Source organism: Sciurus carolinensis, chromosome 17 (assembly GCF_902686445.1).
Source record: "Sciurus carolinensis chromosome 17, mSciCar1.2, whole genome shotgun sequence".
In the NCBI taxonomy this organism is placed as follows: domain Eukaryota; kingdom Metazoa; phylum Chordata; class Mammalia; order Rodentia; family Sciuridae; genus Sciurus; species Sciurus carolinensis.
In genome coordinates, this window is record NC_062229.1 from 49,224,445 (window position 1) to 49,243,003 (window position 18,559).

The 18,559-nt window shown below is 32.2% G+C and overlaps 1 protein-coding gene across 1 annotated transcript in view; it reads left to right on the top strand.

Annotated features, from left to right (window-relative positions):
- Tbc1d5 (TBC1 domain family member 5) overlaps window positions 1–18,559 on the top strand; it is a 536,784-nt gene that overhangs the window by 40,463 nt on the left and 477,762 nt on the right. Inside the window, 1 exon segment of the mRNA XM_047531151.1 lies at window positions 788–819. The gene's annotated coding sequence lies outside the window, so the exon portion shown is untranslated.

Here is an 18,559-nt window from a genome sequence, read left to right on the forward strand (position 1 = left end):
TTACTGCATTTTTAAGTTGAGCCTAAATTTAAGGACTCTATAGTTAAATGAGCGTGCACACTGAGGTTGAATATTACTTGCTATTTGGGCACTGTATGTAGTATATACAATCTTCCCGAGCTTCTGTTTTCTTGACTGTAAAATGGATAAAATATTACCTAACTTGAAAGGTGATTGTGAGAATTCATTAAAATGAGCTATATAAAGCACATTGATTTGTTTTCTTCTCATCAAATGTTATATTACATTGTTTGAATTTATTCCCTTAAATGTGCCCAAAACCATCACAAAGTTCATACATCTGTGGGAAAGACTCTAATAGTTTGAGATCTTCTTCTATTCATGGATTTCATGAATACTATAGTTTGGGCAGATAAGCTTTAAATATTAAATGAAGACTAGTGTAGGAGGTCAGTTGTGTTTTGACACCTTGAGGTGCCTCAGTTAGATTGTAGCTTTGTTCAGATTGTAGCAGTTAAGTGATCTCATTGTGTTCTCTGAAGGAGTTGGAGCCTCCCAAATTGAAGGTAGCTTTAGATGTCAACCAGTCACTTTGTCCTTCTAACTTTTGGTCTTCCCATCTGACATCCTGCCAGTTTTAACAGCTTGTATATCAGTACCAATAGAGAAAGCTGGACTCTGAGGTTGAACTTAGTCCAAATTCTAAATACTTGACATAGTTAAAAAATGAAGACTGTTTATTTTCTATTGTTATTTTGAGAATTATAAAACATTAATGGAATGCCATCTATAATAATTAAGATTAATTCTTACTCTCGCCCTGCAGAGCATTTCTGATGCCTTGAAGATGGGAGAACTGTAAGAAAGTCTTTTGCTTTGTAATACTATAAATATCTCTTTGATAAAAAAGGCGTAAGTTAAGAATATTCCAAGTGTCCAGCTGTTTGTGGGGAAAATGTGTTAAAGATCTTATATGTAAAATATAGGAGGATATATTATAATCGTTAATAATTTATGAGAACTAATCCTGTGCAGTCTTTTAAAAATGGAAAATGTGTTCTTGTAAAATCCTCATCTTAATATATAAGTAGCATTGAAAAATATTTCTAACAAGGATTGATCTAGTGGATGTACATTTGCTTATTTAAAACTATCAGAATCCAGAAAATCATTGTAGTTTTATAGGTTGTGATTTGTTTGGGTGGCTTATTGTTTAGGTTATTTTGCAGAATTATTTATTTGCTGATTTATTTATGTATTTCATTATTTATTTATTTGATTATTTAGTAAATTATTTATCTGATGAATTATTAATACATCTTCATGACATGCTTTAAATTATTTATAACTTAATTTTGAGTTTATTGCTTTTAGACGCTGCATTGTTACTGACTAGTTTTGATTTTTTTTTTCTTTGTGGTTCTTGAAAATTAAAGTATTAGCTCTAAGGCAAAAGTATATTCATTGCAATGCCTATGGAGTTTTTTTTTTTTTTTTGGTAATTTATGGTAGTGATAACAGTTATTCTTTGTTTAGCTTTAAATTTACCAATTTAGGGTTATTAGTTGGTGATAAAATGTCAGTGTATTGTGTGCATGGTCATTGTAGATTCAGGGACTAATGATATAGCCTGTCATCTGTAAACTGAGATTGAACTTGTAAACCTCAGTCTACATTATTCTTTGTATCTCAAAAAGGACAGGTCTGTATTTCTTACTTGCTTTAGGATAAATAATGGAGTCTTCATTATTTTATTTTAGTGGCAAATTTGTTTTACTAAAGAGTTTTTAGGAAAGTTCAGAGAAATGAAGTCCAACTTAGATTTGGATCCTTGAGGTATAAATTTGACTGATAGTCTTTGTTGTTTAAATTTCCATTATATGGGTATTTGGAAAGCAGCATGCTTATATAGATTTTTATATCATTCATAATGACATTTATTTTATATCATACTTTCTTAGGGACAATTTCATATCATTTTAATGAACTAGACTGGACAGATGAGATCTTTATAAATGTGAAATATAGTTTCTTTGACTTTAATACTTCTTTTACGTGAAGTTTTGTTTTTAACCAAAGAAGGTAATTTTTCTTTTGATTCTTTCATGACATAGTGCAGTTATTAGGGCTTTCTTGTTGAACAGTTTAATGAATAGGTTAAAGTAGTCATTTGGGTAGAGTGTCATGTGCTCACCATGGTCTTTGTGTTTGCTTGCAATGAATTATTATATAAAGTTTTAACACTTCAGAGAGAAATTGCATTGTACATTTCAAGTTGAGATTCTATTGAAATATAGTGAAAATGGCCTCTGTAGACAGGTTTCACCATAGAATTGTAAATTATGCACATATATACCCAAATTTCTTATTTTGAAATATTGAATATATGAATATTTAATTGAATGTTGCCTTAATATCTTCATATGCTTGTTTTAAAGGAAGTGTTTTCCTTTGATTTATATACATTTATTTAGAAATGTGTGTATCGTATGTATGTGTCACTTTTTTGGAGATGAACAAGCAGATACTGTTAAATATGGAATTTTATTTTTAAATGTGCCTAAGTGTGTCACTGGGGGGTGTGTGTTAAGAAAAAGCTGCCTTTTCCAGTGGTGAATAAACCACTGTATATATGCATGCACATACATGTAACATTTCCTCTTAGGACTTGTCTTTGAAAAAGAGACATTAAGGTAGGCTGTTGGAATCACAGCATTATTGAGTTCTTGCATGCAGACACAATACTGAGATGAGATCTTTTACTTGGATTATTGATTTTCATGGTGAGATAAGTATTATTTTCTGGATAAAGAAATAGAGATGTGAAGTAACTTGCTCATTGTCACATTACTGAAAGTGGATGGTGGCCCTGGGATTAGGACTTCAGTCTGATTCAGGGGCCTGTCTTCTAAATTTTTTGCAGTTTGGTATGTGTGCATTTTTAAAAAAACAGGTACACTTATTTTGTTATATTTGGTCATCTTTATTTCATTTTTTAGTAGATAAATACTTGAGCTTCTTGATTTTTCTTCCTCTGTAATTTTATGCCATTGAGCAGAATTCCATAGAAGGAAAGAACTTGTGCCTCAGGGAGATCATGTTTGCCTGGTGGAGGACCAATACTTAGATCTTTAGACTCTTAAGCCCAGGGCTCTGTTAGGTTAAATCTGATTTTCTTATAAAAATAATGCTGTTATCAGAGTCAGACAGACACACATTGTTAGAAGAATGATGAAGTGTTGGATAATTAGCTTTTATAGACATGAACACAAACATACTATTAATCCTAAAACAGTGTTTAAAACACAGTTAAGCATTTTAACGTGTGCATTAAAAGACCAGAAAGTAAGTAATTGTAGTTTTAAATAGATCTAATTATTTAAAAGGTTCCGGGGATCCTTGAAGAGTAAGAAAAGATGTGAATTTGGTGTGAGGCTAAGAGGAAAAGATCTTTCCAACACTGTTTGGTACCTGAAGATAGGGAAGTCTGCATCCTGGTTCTTTAATAATATACAGAATACATCCAAAAAAAGAGATGAATTGAGCAACCATAGAGATTGGGTGATGTTGGTATGAGCCATAATTAACAGGGTTCTATTTAAATTACCCAAAGATTTTAAGTTAGAAAGATTTTTCAAGTAAATAGTAATGCTAATTGCAAAATCATCTAAAGAGATGATATGGTAATATGAAATATTATAATAACTAGGTTGACCTTATTGTATCTTTTTTTTTCTAATTTTTTTTTTTTTTTTTTAGTTGTCACTGAACCTTTATTTTATTTATTTATATGTGGTACCTCATGCATGCTGGGCAAGCACTATCACTGAGCAACCCTATTATATCTTACAAATTCACAATTTATATCTAAAACATATCACACATGTTGATAAAGTTAAGACAGTATTGAAAGTAAAAGGGTGTATTATAATTTGTCATGAATAGTAGGTTGTAAACTGGGACCTTCCTGGGCAAATTGAGATCTATGGTCAGTCACCCTAGTAATATTTCAGCTTTCTTTTTTTTTTTTTTGGGTGCTGGGGATCGAACCCAGGGCCTTGTGCTTGCAAGGCAAGCAATCTACCGACTGAGCTATCTCCCCAGCCCCAATATTTCAGCTTTCTAAACTGAGTAATTCCTAGTAGTTTTGTGTAATATGTATTGAACAGGAATCTTGGTTCACATGCATTATCTTTAAGAATTTTTTTAATAATAAAATTATGTCCTGTTATGCCTCTTATTTGTTTTTTGTTAGCCAATCAAGGCAGTTTGTGGCTATGATTTCTAATGAAGGCTAACTAATACTTCACAGCTTTTGGAAGATGTTTTTAAGGTGAATTTTAAGGGTCTTATGATTGGCAACAAAGATAAGTAGACCAAGTTGATAATAGTACAGTGGACAGTTTGAAACTTTCTATAAACCATTACAGGATTTTCTGTGCTTTTTTTTGCCTTGTAAATCTTCTAACAGTATATTTGACATTGTACTGAAAGCTAATCCTGTTAATCTTTAAGAATTTATAATTTGATATTGGTTTATCAGTACTCTTTTTTTGTTCTTTAAAAGCTGTGTTGCATGTCACACATGTTGATAAAATTGGCAGTTTTGCCAAAAGAGTTTTGAAAACAAGTGTTTCCTTAGTGAAATTCTATGTGGGGAAAATAAAAATCTCTAGAAGAGAGTAACTTAAACTTTATTTTTGTTATAATTTTCTTTGTGATTCCCTCCTGATACGTATTTATCTGTCTTTGAAAATTACATTATTAAAGTCATAATTAGATATAAAATTTTAATCTCTAGTTTTTTGTGTGTGTTCAGAACATAGAGGACTTGTTATGTTGAGCTAGGAAACATCAATGGCATATTTGTGCATTAAAAATTTAGAAAAAATTTTATGCAATAATTCTTATTCCTATATATAATATCACAACTATTTTGTTCATAAAGGCCTATTATGCTTGGTTTAAAAAAAAAAGAATAAAAAGGAAAGACTATGTATTCTTCTGACGTTTTGTCACAGTATTAAGCATTTCCTGAAATACTTACTGCTAGGGTTGTGAGAAAAATATGACTTATATGTTTGCACTGAGAATGGCTCTTTTATAACTATGACAAGTAAAAATACAGCCAAAGGTCATGTTAACAGAAAATTTCACTTAAATCTCATCCAGTTTGTGGATAGCATGTGAAATAGTTTGGGTCCTTGCACTCATGTTTTAGGACAGCAACCAAGGTTGTTCTCATGGAAGTGTTTCAAGTATATTTTCTCCCATCTCCCATGTGATTGCAGAATTTGGCTTGAATATATATTTGAATTTTGGACTAATTAAATAGAAACTTATTAAGTATAGAATTTGGAAAGTTAAAAAAAAAAAAGAGGACCTTGTTACATTTCAAAAATTTCTTAGGGCATTAAGTAATACTGACATATATGAGTCTTATAATAATAATACCAAATACTATACTGACTGAATTCAGTGTTTTAGCATTGGCCACTTTGGTATTGATGTTGCTCACTGAAACAATAAAACCAACATGGCAACAACAAAAACAATTTTATAACAAATTATATAAGCATGGCATGTAGGTGATTGATTAATTAGATACTACATTTGACTTTAATTTGGCTATCAGTAAAAGTTGGGAATATTAACAAGGTCATATATAGGAAGGATTCTATTAAAAATGAATAAAATAGAAATATACATATGTTGTAGAGTGGTTATCAAATCTCTTTAAGTCATTCTTGGCTCATAGTACCTAAAAGTAGAGGCAGAAGAAATTTAGAAGAGAATAAAGTTGGCAAGTTATAACTTCTAATATGAATGATAAAAGTGTTTACTTTTGTTTGCAGTTCTCCCCTCCCCTGTTGTTTCTACCCCCTAGCATGCTTTTTCTTACTCTCTTTTACAGTAATGGTTTTCAAAGAAGGGGGTTGTTGCCCTTACAGAGAATTTTAGAAATCAGCAGGGGTGTTTTCATTTCTCAGAATGATCCCATTAAATTTTGTTAATGGATATTTCAAAAATTCATAAATACCAGAATTTCATTTTTAGAATAATACATAATTAAATTTGTACATTAAATTTATTTTTGTGTTGCCCAGTTTTGAGTTATTCTGATACTATCTCCAATAATCTATTATAAAACATGTCTGTAACCTTGTATTACATTTCTTTACCAGATCCATTCTTTGTTTTCTATTTTAGGAGAATGTGGTCTCTATTGAAAAAAAAATTTGTTTTGGTACTAGAGATTGAACCCAGGGTTGCTTTACCATTGAGCTACACCTCAGCTTTCTCTGTTGAATTTTTAAGGAGTAGATATTTAATGCCATATTCCTTGACATATTGTAGGACTTCTGGGATAGTTTATATCCATGCTCTCTCACATCTTAGCATAGTTAATAATTTTCACACTACACTAAGAAATAAAATCCAGGCCAGTTGCATGAATACTACATTTCAACATTTTCTGCATTTTAGCAGTCCATAGTGTATCCTGCTGGGGAGATAGCTCAGTTGGTAGAGTGCTTCCCTTGTAAGCACAAGGCCCTGGGTTCGATCCCCAGCACCCCCCCCAAAAAAAAAAAAAAAAACAAAAAAACAAAAACAAAAAAACCAGAAAAAACAAAAAAACATAGTGTATCTGGTGTTTTGATCTATAAACTTATTCTTTCTCTTCAAGTTCAGTTTAATCTGTGTGCTGTCACTTATCTCAACACTAATTATTATTCTCCTGTTTTCCAATACTTTTCATCTTTCATTTTCCTGTAGTCTTTTTTTTTCTTTCTTGTAGTCTTTATAGATAATGACTTGTAATACTTTTAGATGCACAATTATTCATCATATATAGATGCAGATAAGTGACTGTTTTATTCTTTTAAAGTGCCTAGGCCTAAGCATTTATATAATGAAGTAAGTACTTCATTATAAAGTGCTTTTATTTTTCATTAATATTGTGGTTAGGGGATTATATTACTTTTTATAAATTCTGTAGGTAGGTGGTATCTCTAAATTTCATTTCAAGATAATATAGGGAATGAAGGGAACATTGGATCTGATAGAGTTAAGAACCATTGCTCTAGAAGTGTAGGTTTATTTTCTGGTATCTCTTTCAACTCCTATGCTAAAGGATAAAGTCTGCCTTGGAACTTTTTTTGTAGTTGAGAAAATTATTGAAGCTAACACTTCATGTGAAATTAAGTATTATCTCAGCCTAAACATGCTTTTAGATAGAAATACAAGGGCTTACTCTGATTTCTTTGATATTTTATAAATGAAAACTATATGTGAAGAATCTGTAATGGGTTGAAAGATAAGAATTTATATTCAAAAGGCAGCCATAGAGGATGTGCAGGTTTTAAACTAATATTTCAAAAATAACTAATGCTAACTAATCAGTTTTGGGGAGAATTCTGTGATTTTGACAACTGATAATTCATTGACAACTTTTATGAAGTTGTTTTACATATGTAAAACACTTCATATAAACCATGCTGTTGAGACAATTTTAAAAATAATCCAATTAAACTATAGCATGATGAAAACTATTCCCCCACTCACATATATGCATATACACATTTAATATAGATGCCTGTTTTTGTTCCTCTGCAAATGGTTGTTTATACTGCATGTCAGTAAAACTTTTAGAAGTCTTCTAAAACTTCTTAAAAGTAAAACATTAGAAGAACACTTGCTTATAATTGCCTCCTGGCATTATTTTATTATGGCTACTATTTCTTAAGCTGCTACAGTTGTTTTGATTTAGTTATGCTGTGGTATGGTAACAAGATCTTGAAAAAGGTCAAAGATTTGATTATGCTTCCAGATTGGATAGCTTTACTTTGTTCTTATCCATGAATTCCAGCTCATTCTCCTTTTTCTTTTACTTCTTTGTGATATGGAAATAGATACTACAAAGGGTTGAAATATCTTTTGATACTCTTGATTACTATTTTAGTTGGGTATAGAATGCTAGGTTGCTGATATTTTCTTTCAAATGCTAAAGGCTTTGTTTTACAGCGCTCAGTGTTACAAGTCCATTGTTGCTTCTTCCCCCTTCTTGTTTTCCACTGTGTATTCAGAGGTTTTAGAATCTTTATCTCAGATTTTATGCTGATGTGTCCTGGAATGGGTTTTATTCACTTATACTGGATCTTCAGAAGAACTTTTCATTCTGAAAGCAAATGTTCTTTGGCTTGGGGATATTATCTTGAATTATTTCTTCCTGTCTGCCCCCCACCTCCACCCCTGCCTCCTTTTTCCTTCAGTTCTTTTAGGGATTTCACCACTAGGGTGGTGGAGGTGGAATGTGTGAGATTCAGTCATTGCCTGACTTTGGGAAAAATGTTTGCTTTTCTTTGGTGTCTTTTACCATTGTGACTAACTTCCTTGAACAAGTTTTTCATCTCTTTCCTCCAAATTTGTGATCTCTTTCCTCCTTTTCATGGCATCTCTACTATAGAGTTTTGAAAGGAAGAATAAATAAGCCCATGTAGTTTGTTGAACTGGTCATTTTATACACTGTGATTCCTTACCTTGGCTAACCCATCCTGCAGGATGCAGCTCTTAAGCTTTCCCCAATTCTTTAGTAATCTTACTATACCTTTCACATATGCTGGAGCACTTACACAACATTAAATTGTAGTTCATTGCGTATAAGAACAGAAATTATCTTATTTTTATTAATTCCCTCCCAAACGGTATTTCTTAAGTGAATAAAAATAAAATGTAGAAATGAGGTAGATAATAGATAGCAATAATATACATTAGTCAGAAGGCTTAACCTTATTTCTTAATCCTATTTCAATTAGTGTTTGATAGATAAACTTAACAGATTTATTAGTAAAATGTTAATATCCTAGGTTAATCAAAGACATGTCTTTTTATGTAAATCATATTCCAAAGTAGTCATGAGAGTTGCAACATAAAGGAGTGCTCTAGTTTGAAAGTGTTCCCCAAAGTTCATGTGTTAGAAACTTAATCCCCAATGTAATAGTGTTGGAATGTGGGGCTGAATGATAGGTGTTTAGGTTATGAGGGCTTTGCCCTCCTAGGTGGATTAATATATTTATTGTGGAAATGGGTTCATTCCATAGAAATTGGTTTCTTATAAAACCAAATTCCATCTCTTCCTGCCCTTCTGCTTGCCACTATGGGAACTAAGAAGTTCCTCACCAGTGGTGGTCCCTGGATCTTGAACTTGCTAGCCTCCAGAACCATGAGCCAAATAAAATTATTATTGTGAATTGCACAGTCTCAGTATTCTGTTATAACTGCATGAAATAGACTAAGACAGCCATTTTTCTTGATGCATTTAATTAGAAATTATACTAGAAGGTATAAATAAAAGCAGGTGAGAAAACTTTTGGATGTTTTTATGTATTAAGGAGAATACAATAAAATTAAAGGAAAAAGAATGGAGAAAAGGTCTTCTTTCATTAACACAACATTCCAGTCATTCCCAATAGTAAAAGAAAAACTTCTTACAAAATGTAATCTTTTCATTTTGTAAAAAATTATGTCCATAGATACAAAGAAAACATCTGAGTTAACCTCTAGATTTTATTAAAAGATCTTTGTCACTCTTGTGTTGACCTTTCACCACCATAACACATTGTCTTTCTTTGAAGATTTTCCTTTTGTCAGGATTTTAGTTTTATTGATTTTAAACTTAATGGTAGGAAATATAATTGCTTTAAATTCAAACCATTTTATGTAAAGAATGGCAGGTAAAAGGTGTATCTTATACCTTATTGGGTAAAAGCTCTCAAAATTATATAGGACTAATTATTGGTTAATAGCCCAGATGGGGTTTATAGTCGTTTAGTTGTCTTTAGTAGTATATTCACCTAATTTTCAGGCATGTTCTAGGAATGATGCATATATAAATGTAGTAAGGATTGATCACTCGAAGTTACTTAACAGAGTTTAAAGGTTTTTAAAATAAATGTATATCTCTTTTTAGCCATAAATTTTTAGTATCTTTAAGCCCTAGTCATTCTTATGTTTTAGTTTGCTTGCTTTTTCAAAACGTTCTTAAAATTATATACAGTTAACTTAGGGGATACTCCGGTTTGGGGGATACTGCATTTTTCGCTTACTGATTCATATACATAATATAGTGTTTTCATAAAATCATTCAAATTTTGAAAAGTAGAGATTTTATCACCTAAAACAGGCAGTGATTTAAAATGTTTTTTCTGTAAACTAATCTTTTGCTATATTTTGTTGTATACTAATCTTTTTGTCTATACCCACATATTTTTATTTAAATTAAGCATTCATACTTTTTCAAAAGTAGTTTCAAATTTACTTATTCTCCTGTGAGAACAAGTTCTTCATTTAGAACTTTAACGTTGAGTTCTTTTTTGAATGTACCAAATTCACACTTAACTCTATCTTCTCCAATTCTTCCATCTCCTTATTTTGTACCTTACTTCCTATATTAGGTTATACTGAACCCAGTATATACAAAAAGATTATGTGAGCATAAGTGTAGAAGGGTCTTATGGAGGAGGAAAAGTATAATTATGCTATCATATAAACTTTTAAAATGTTGTCTAGCAAGCTACAACAGCTTAAACAGATGTGATTGCTTCATTGTTTCAAATTTATGTCAATCAGAGTTGATAGGATTTGATCACACTTTGGTAGATTTATGAGATAAATTATAATATTGCATGACATACTTCAGATAGAAAACATCAATGAGTTAGATATGATTTCTTGTTTAAGATAACAAGCCTGTAATTCTTTAAATTAGATGGCTGCTACTTTGAGAGAATATTCAGTTTTTGTGAAAATTAACAGCATCTGATATTTTCTTCATGGTGTCAAAGAGTGTATAGTGAATTCTGTTCTTGTATGCAGATGTAATTGTTAAGGGAAAACATCTTGTTTCTATTTAGCTATAGATGAACTGTCAAATTTCCAAAGTCCTATAACAAAATGGGGTAAAACTTGAGAGATTCGACTGCAGTAAAAGTTTAATACAAAATGAAAAAAAACTGTGCTGGATTGCTTTAAAGTTTCATTTGTGTATATATAAAGGCCTTACTAGGAATTTTTTTTAATAAGTAGAAGTTTAATATTTCACATGCAAAGAAAATGGAAAAGAACATACCTTCTAAGAAAGTGACAGGTTCCCCCAAGGATGTTAGAGCCAAGGACTTGGGAATCAGGCTCTGGTGCTTGTTGGGTCTCACAACAAATGATAGAACCATATTTAAAAGCCTCTGCTGAGAATGATTTTTATCTTTTTTTGAGAATGTCCACATAGTGGAAACTACACTTCAACTTTGAAATACAAGTTTGGGGTCTCCTGAGAACTCGATGTGAAATTGTTATCAAATCAAATAACTTGTGAAGAAAGCATAAGATTTTTAAGTTTCTTACTTGGAAATTTTAATTGTTAAATTATGGGTACTAGGCCAACCGTTTCTTTTTTTTTTTTTTTTTTTCCTAAGATGGGTTGTCATGTTTCAGGTCTTAATTTTTTAGAAGAAAATTGTTTAAATTGTGACAGATTTTTAAAAAATTAGAAAGTACAGAGGTAATGTTGTATTTACCATGTAATATTAGTATGTTAACATATGCTGTATATTTTTAAAAAATATTTTGAAAGTCCGTCCCTTCCCAGAGATGATCACTATCCTGAAATTAGTTTATATTCTTATTTTATCACTGAATTTTTGAATCCATTATTCTTAGTTTATCCAATGTTTTATTAGTTATCATGCAGTTCTTCCCCCCTCCCCCAACTCAACATTATTTCTGAATTTGTATATGCTGTTTGTATTCTGGTTTATTCATTTTTATAGTTCTATAATATTTCTTAATAAGACAATCTTAGCATTATAATTTATCTATTTCTTTTTTTGACAGACACTGAATGATTAGGCTACTTTACACAGACTTCTGTGGGGCTCCGCAGGGCTCAGTGTTTTTAGGACCAGCTGCCATTAGCTCTCAATTGAGCACTGTATCCAGGTCCTGGCAAAAGGCAGCATCTTCAGGCAGTTCGGTGCCAGGAGATCAGTGCATTGCTCTTTTCTTGTTGAACTTCTGTCTTATAAGCCATACCACTTGCCATTCATGGCCAAAAAAATAAAAAGCCTGCAGACAACATCTTCATGCTGTTCTTTTGTTTTGTATCACCTCTCAATTAAAAAAAAAAAAAAGTCTCAGTTAAAAAAAAAAGTAAAAGTCTCCATTTTAAAAAGAATGAAGAAGACATATTCAATAGATGTTATCTAGGTTTCACATTTTTGCTTTCTTTTAACCTGTGTTAGGCTCAGATCTATGTTTTTTGGTTTAATTTACCATTGCAACACATGGGCTGGATGTTTGTATCAATAAAACATTGTTTTGCTTACTATGAACAATATGATTTTGTGTCAAGGTAGTTTGGTAACTCTGATATAATACTGAAATATTGATTATTGAAAATATTTTATGAATAGTTTAGAATTTTAAGAGATTATTTGAAAATATTATAACCTCAATTTTATTCCTTAGGTTTTAATTTATATAATTTTTTTAGTCCAGTTTATTTTAGTGCATTTTTTTAAAGTCATATACTTGCTAGAAGTTATATGTATCTAAAAATATGACTTAAACACACACACACACACACACACACACACACACACACACACACTTTTCCCTCTCTTCCTCTCTATCAAGATTTGGGTTGTGGTATACTCTCATAAGGTAAACTGTCCATTTATGAAATTCTTTGTGTTCAGCAGCTTAAAGCTTCCTCATACAATGTCACCTATTAGACTACTATGTTATTAATCATTTTATTGACAACATTTCTTGAAATTAAAAAAAGAAGATTAAATGAATTAGTAGGTCTGGACCATTTCTCGCATAACTGTATTTTCAGAAAGCTAAAAACTGTTTATGCTGTGTAATAAACAGATGCTGCTCTAACAATGCAATACATTATGTACCAAAATGATTTCTGTTTTAATCATGGATGCTGATTTAAGGAGAGAAGACTAGCTCACAATCAAAATGGATTTAGGTTGTGATTTTTGCTTTCTGTGTTTTATTCTCTACATAATTAATATACCTTTTAACAGCATCAGATTTGGGGGAGTATGTCTAGCTTTTGTATCTATTTTCTTTTTAGAATTCACAGGAGTTTGTAATTGTGTCATAAACCCATTTAAAATAGTTATTAAAATATTTTAAAGAAGATGAGCCTTGTATTAAGTTCGCTTTACATGAGGAAAGCTCCTATACATTCAAGTTTTAAAGTTTCTACCTTTTTTGGTGGGCAACAAGGATTATGTTCTATAATTTGTGAGCGTTTTGTGGGTTATAGTCATTCAATGAATGTGGCTTCTGTGAGAAAGTGACATTTTGGGTTTAAAATCTCTTCAGTATGTTTAGGTTGCCCCTTTGGTTTGCTGTGTATGGAGGCACTAAAACCTTCCCTCACCTGTGAGAGAAACACTTAGACTGTATTTCTTTCCTTTTCACTTAATTTATTCCATGAGCATCTTCAAACTCGAGTACAGTTACTGACTTAGAGCCCTTAACTTGTTCATCTGAATTGTACAACTTGATTGACAAATTTGCCTTTACGTATGGTCAGATAATACTATATTTGGAAAAATATTCCTATTGTGTGTTTTATTCCACGGAACATAGTAGAGTTAAATGTAGTTTGGATGCATAGGGAAGAATTAATGATCAGAAGATAGAGAGTTGGTAAATTATTTATTCTGGCCCTGAGGAAGCTGAGAAGCTGAGTGAAAGACTAATAAATCATTTGTGGTAGTGCTGGTTGTCACTTCCAATTATTTTAGACGGTTTTGTGATAAACTGCAGCACCTGCTAGATATCCGCACACCCTCCCTTGATGCTGGTGGTGCAGCTTGTTTAGTCGATTATCAAAGGCAAGTTTGTGTAAAGTTTACTTAGGTTGGAAAGGAATTTACTCTTTTTAAATCAATTTTGTTGTTTTTTCTCATTGTTTTGAGTGCTATGAAAAGATTTCCATGACATGGCAGGGAATCTGGAAGATGTGTACTATGATAGCCAGGGTAGACTATCTTTTGTTAAATTAAATACTTGAAGAATTGAGCTTTTTTATTTTCAACTAATTAGAAACAACTGTAATGGAGATGATTAGTGATGATTAGTATGCTAAAGTCAAATTATCTTTTTGGTACCATTTAATAGAGAACCACTGCTGCTGCTTGACCAGATTTTCCTCATTCTTTGTAGATTTTTTTTTTTTGTTTGTTTCTTTTCTTTTTTTGGGGAATTGAACCCAGGGGTACTTTACCATAGAGCAACTTCCTCAGCCCTTTTCATGTTTTCAGGGTGTCCCTAAGTTGCCCAGACTTGTCTTGAATTTAGGATCCTCCTGCTTTAGCCTCCAAAGTAGCTGGAATCACAGGTATGTGTGTCACCATGGCTGGCTCATTCTTTTTTTTTTTGATGACTGAGCTTTGGAACCTTAGTCATCCTGGAAGGTATCTCTTTGCATTATTCCTAATTCAGTTGCTGAGTTTCTTGGTGAGATAGAAAAGAATTGGAAAGAAAGTACAACCAGATTGGTCTGATTCTACTGGTCATAAAGCAGGGCTACTCTATAACTCCTTAGGAAATAAATTATGAACACCATGTAATATGCATGCTTTATACTTGGAATTAACTTCTGTTTTTTAAATTATGAACACCATGTAATATGCATGCTTTATACTTGGAATTAACTCTTCTGTTTCTGTGAGTTTTAATTTGTATACAAGTGCAGCACATGAGGTTTGTTTCTACACTTTCATAGTGACTTTTCACAGAAACTTTCAGCTTTTTAACATAAAAATATGGGATAGTTGAGAGGGCTTTTAAGATTATATACAAGGAAATAATCCTGTAAAGTGGTCTTATATTTATGCAGTTGCAGTTGGACTTACTGACTTGTTTTTCCTTTGAGGGCTATAGGTTTTAAAGCTCATGTCTGCTAGTTCTCAGGGAACAACTACTGCTGCCACTGTTTGTAATTGCAACTCTCTTTAGAGACTAGCATATATCTTACTATTGTAAGGATTTTACACGTATCAACTCTTTTTAATACAACAGTTCTGTTTTATCCTTATTTTACAATGGACCCTTATAGAGTGATCTAGTTTTTTCTTCAGTGTATGTTTAGTCAGCTTTTTATTACTGCTGTGACTAAAGGACCTGATCAGAACAACTGTAGACGAGGAAGGGTTTATTCATTGGCTACTGGTTTCAGAGGTCTTGATGCAGAGAAGGCAGGCTCCAATCTATGGGACTCGAGGTGAGGCTGAACATCATGGCAGGAGAGTTTGGCAGAGGGAAGCAGCTCACATGATGATGAGAAGCAAAGACTCCACTCTCCAGATATAAAATATCTACCCCATAGCCATGGCCCCAGTGAACTGCTTCCTCCAGTCACACCCCACCTGCCTCTAGTTACCACTCAGTTAATCCCATCAGGAACCAATTCACTGATTAGGTTAAGACAGTAACCCAATCATTTTTCCTCCAAACCTTCTTGAATTTTCTCACATGTAAACTTTTGGGTGACACCTCACATCCAAATCATAACAGTGTATATAGAAGGAAGGAAATGTAACTCTTAGTTAAATAGGTTTAGGAAATGCAATCCCAGTAGTTTAATAATTTATTGAACATGTAATTTTTGATTTGGCCCTCTGTTGTTTTACTTTTAAAATCCCTGGATAATAAGTAATATTTTTGTCACAATGAAGAAATTGAAGATTAGGGGCCACATCACTTGACTGGGGTTATGCAGCTTGGTAGTGGTAGAGCTGAGATTTGCATCAAGATCTGCCTGCCTCCCCGCTCTGTTTAAGGGTTATAAACCCTAATCCCAATGAAACTTCGTAAGCAGCAGAAAGGGGATAGTAGTGGGTTAGTGGGAAGTTGAGTAAATGAAGAACTTTGCTGAAAGTGGGCTCAGAATTGCTGAATTTAGTGTGCTGTTTTTGAATGAAGTAAAAATCTAGATTTTTATGTGGAATGTGCAGTTTTTTAAATCTTTGCAATTTTTTCAGGGTGAATTCTTTGCCCACTGGAGGTGGCCTGTGGATGCCAGTTTGAAACATCTGCATATTGCCTTTCTTTAGGAAGGTTTTCAGATGATATGAAACATATTTACTATTTTCATAGGCTTATTATAGCTTATGTATGTTTGTATACATGTCAGAAGAGATTTAGTTGAACTTGAATTTCAGGATTCTACTAATTCAAGTATAGTCTATTGCATAGGACATGGAAATCAAACGAATTTTTTATTGGTTCTTAATTATACATAACATCAGCATTCTTTTTGACATGATTATAAAAATATAGAATATAATTTGCTTTAATTCAGTCCCCAGTATTTCTCTTTTCCCTCTCTTCTACCCTCTCCCTGTTCTTTTCTCTACTGATCTTTCTGCTGTATAGTTTTTTTAAAAATTCGTGCCTTTAAGGATGTACATAAAGGTGAGATTTACTGTGATATATTTATATATGAACATAGAAAAGTTAGGTCAGATTCATTCCACTGTTCTTCCCTTATCCCGTCTCTTCTGTTTCCCCCTCAGTCCCCTTCCTCCGCTACACTGATCTCAAACTAAAATTTTGAAAACTGAAGCAGACATTAAATTGTTTAAATGTTCATTGAAACGCTCTCACGTCCAGTGTTGTACCTCTGACAAATCCTTGTATTTCCTCCTTTCCCTAGTCGTACACATTTCTTTCCCTGATTTCTGCATTCATGGGAGGTTTAAGCAGCGTCCAGTTGTTTCAATTGAAATGCCTTTATCAGATTACAGGTGAGATTAAATCATTTGTAGGATGTTCTGACTTTTAATGGAATTTAGATTTAGTCAAATATCAAAGTTTTATTGAATGGGGAACTGTTTGAAATAAAAGTCAGTGGTTATTTTATTAAATGCTTTCTGTTTATATAAAGTACAAATAAAATATCCCTGGAGAGAACATTACTGTCATTTCAAAAGTGTTGGCAGGGCAGGAGGTGTTGACTAATTAGTTGTCAGAAGGTCTTCTATAAACCTAGAGGAAAGGTGTGATCTAATAATCTCAACATTTTAGAATTCACTTAGAATAATTTTTCTTAATATATATTATTTCAGATTCTATCTTTTAATTTATGTCATCCCAAATCAATGGTTCTTTGGAATTAAAGAGGGGCGGCTTAATACATGATGAATTCTTTCAAGTGTCCTTTAGATACTTCATGTTATTGACTTAATTTTTCTGTTAAAAGTTACAGGTTTTCACCTATAACATTTCATGTAATAGTATTGAGTTGGTCAAAGTATAACTTTAAAAATAAATAAAAAAAATTTTAACTGTTTTAAGAATATGGATTTCTTACAGAAATATTTAATCACACACGATCCTACCACACAGAAACCACCAGCAAATCCTCCTTTCTTTGATTTACTTTTTCACTTTACTTACTATTTTATATTTCTTTTCTGTGATAATATTCATAGTTTAGTGGATTTTTTGTGTGGATTTGTTTTTAAAAGAATATTTGATAGAGTTCAAATGTACATCTTCCACAAAGCTTCTCATTTAGTAGCCATAAATAAATTCTCCCTTTTCCTTACTTCCATGTAATTGTACCTCTATTACAATAGTTTTTCCACTTGTATACATCTTACCCTCAGCTTTTTGAGGGCAAGTATTCATTTTATGTTTTTGTAACATCCACTGACTGTGAAGTGAATAAATCAGAGTCAATCTTAAATTCAGTTTGTTGTCCCCATCTACCACTTGAAATAGCAAAATGGCAGAAATACATCAATTTTGATAATTTTAAGGAGTTATACATATAGGGCTTTTGTCGAGATGTGTGGTTATATTAAGAAATCTTTAAAGTTAACAGTTCTTTCTTAGATCTAGAGATGTACCTGGTCCCCTTCATCATAGTTAAGTAACAAAGATTTATAATGTTCAGATATGCCAAATTGATTTGAAGAGTGAATTTTGCTTAAGTAAGTGTCTATATACCATATTTCAGTTTTAAAGTACTGCAAAAGAAATAGTGAATTGGGGCTGGGGATATAGCTCAGTTGGTAGAGTGCTTGCCTTGCAAGCACAAGGTCCTGGGTTCAATCCCCAGCACCACAATTAAAAAAAAAATAGTGAATTATAGAAGGATTTATAATTAAATGGGAAAAGTTTCCATAAAGCTGGAAATCAGAAGTAGCAAAATTTGAGAAACTGTAGAACTAGTATGTGACTCTGTATTCAAAAGGTAGTTTAGAATGCTCGTGTTGGATGGGTTCTGAGAAGTTATCTTCTAAAATCCCCTTTGTCAGTAGGAAACTGAAGTTTTAGGTTATCAGATAATAGTGCATCTAATGCTAATTACTGATAAGTACTCAATAAATATATATCAGTAAAATGACACATAGGAAATGGGAATTTTGCAATGTATACTTCAGGAAAGTTATTACCACACAAAATCATCATGAATATCTGTATACGAATAACAGAATTTTTATATTCCTTAAAAATTATACTGCAGATGGGCTGGGGTTGTAGCTTAGTGGCAGAGCCCTCGCAT